Raw genomic sequence first — 2768 nt, forward strand, 5'->3', positions numbered from 1 at the left:
GGGATCGAGACGGCGTTTTTTGATTGCGCTTTGAGTACGGGTTTATCTAATTCAGTGTTTATACAAATCTTTTGCTAATGTTGTTGGTTGGTAAGTGGGAGAAGGTCTGTCAGATGTGGTTCCGTAGGTTTTTATGGGTTCTTTAACGAAGTGCTAATGAGGTTAATGGACCAATAAATGCCAGTTCGGTACAGATCATGTATTTTTTCAATTAGTAAAATGTTCATGTGGGTTTCAGATGTCATCCTGTGTTACCACATAGATGACGGGATTGCTTATATCATTCACAATATTTCCAACTCCTATAAACACTAATTAATTTAACACCCACCAATAACATTTTGGTACTTATCCTTTTATGATTAACGCTCAATCCATCTCCATGTGAGAACAAGAGTTAAGTAAATAATTAAAAGGGAGTGCAGTTTTGCAACACATAATGCGGTACCCTAAAAACATATTATCTTAGGGATATCCCAGGTTAAAGATTACCACAATACAAGATAATAAATGTTCTTACTCATGTAATATGCGATATTTTACACTTGTTATTACACTTCGAACTTTACAACTTAAGTTAAGTACAATTTTTTTCAAAATCCCTTAAACTACGACCAAAGTATAAATAGAAGATGACTAAGTAATTATGATAACTTCAATCAATTTTTTTTCTTCAAACAAATACATTTTCATAATGTTTTGAAATAATTTCGCAATAATACTTATTTACAACATTATTCATTATGCCGGAAGAAAAAAATATATATTTCATGTTATCACTTGCACCGGATGAATGAAATACCAAAGATTTTATATACCTATCTATACATATAATAAATCTGTAAAAAAACTGTGTCTGTACATTGAATATATTAAAAAAATAATTGGGTGGGGTTTAGAATCAGTAATGGAGCACAAATCCAAAAAAAAAATTCTGTCTGTTTGTCTGTATGTCTGTATGTCTGTTTGTTTGTACACGCTAATCTTCGGAACTACTGGACGGATTTCAATGATTTTTTCTTTGTTGTATCAGTATTAAGCCTGGTCAACATATAGGCTATAATTTATCTTCGAAACTTGAAGACCTGGTGCAGAACTCCAACTGACCAATAAAACTATAAGAGATACAAATATGGTGCCTTGGCAAAAATTGTTTCATTTGATGAGCATTTTCAGCTGAGATAATAAATTTTAAGATCTGGAACACCTGATGTGGAACCCCAAGAGCCCAGCTTCTCTGTACCATATACAGGTATGACGTTTTAGCAAAAGTTGTTCAATTTGATAAGCACTTTCTATTGACTAATACAAATTGAAGATCTAAAACACCTGATGTGGAACTCCAGGGGCCCAGCTAGACTATAGCATATAGAGGTATGACGTTTTAGCAAAAGTTGTTCAATCTGATAAGCATTCTCTGTTGACTTATAAAAATTGAAGATGTAAAATACCTGATGTGGAACTCCAGGAGCCCTGCTAGACTATATGAAGCATATGAAGATATGACGTTTTAGCAAACGTGGGGCCGAAGCCAACACGCTGAAGCCCTTTTGAGACAACTTTAATGAAATGGTGACACAAAACCGACGATTATCCCTTTATATACTATAGAAATGAACCCAAGGACAATCCCCGGTGACTCGCCACCTCACTTACTGGGCCCCCGGGAACCAGTCACTGAATAGCAACAAGAGGGCAACAGGGACATGAGTGGCTGAAGGGTGAGGATACCTCGGCGGACTTTAAACGCAGATTACGCGCTCCCTGTGCTTACCATGAGGCACCTACCCTCCGAGCTGGGCTACTAATCTTGCTCTAGCGACTCCACTCTGGACGGCCAAGCCAAGCCAGAGGCGTGAGACCTACCCCCGTCATGGTTCACTCCGACCGGCCGGAGATGGGGGACAGTATACACTCCCTGGAGAACTCAGTATATATAGCCCCGCGGGGTCGCTACTCCCCGTCATCAGCCTCAGATGTCTTGCGGTGCCTATATCTCATTATTATTGTCGTTATTATCTCAAGAGCCTTTGTCCCAATTATGTTAGGGTCGACATCCAGTCACGATGCAACTGAGTACCAGTGTTTTACAAGGAGCGACTGCTTATCTGACCTCCACAACCCGGTTACCCGCTCAACCCAACACCCCTTGGTAAGACTTACTGGCTTCTGACTACCAATAACGACTGCCAAGAATGTTCAATGACAGCCGGAACCTACAGTTTAACATCCCCTCCAAATAACGGTCATTGGTATCCAAAATATACGTAGAAAGTACATACGAACTTAGAAAAGTTGCATTGGCAGGCACTTGCCAGACCTGAATTCTCTACTAACTCACACTCTACTAAGTCACCACGACTTTGTCATCTATTTAATGATTTTTTACGTAATAATACGTGTAATATTTTTGCCTCACACAACTTAAATGCGGACTAATTAGAATCACTACTTTTATCCCTATGGTCACGTCTATTGCGACTTTTCAGATCTTTGATTTTGCTGACCCGGTAGTCGCTGGCATAAGGGACCGGATCCGCGTACGAAGTCGCGGGCAGAAGCTAGTATACAAATATGTTTAAATGTTCAAAATTTTCAAAAAATTAATATTTTACGAAACTTATGAAATAACTGCCGTTTTCCATTCTATGTTATAAACGTAGTTTACATCTGAATTGTCAACAAGATCTAAAAATAGGACCATTCTTTATACAATTGTTTATTTTTTGAAGTTTTATCTTAGTTTATATAAAACACGCTAATTGCCA

This window comes from Helicoverpa armigera, chromosome 13 (assembly GCF_030705265.1).
Source record: "Helicoverpa armigera isolate CAAS_96S chromosome 13, ASM3070526v1, whole genome shotgun sequence".
In the NCBI taxonomy this organism is placed as follows: domain Eukaryota; kingdom Metazoa; phylum Arthropoda; class Insecta; order Lepidoptera; family Noctuidae; genus Helicoverpa; species Helicoverpa armigera.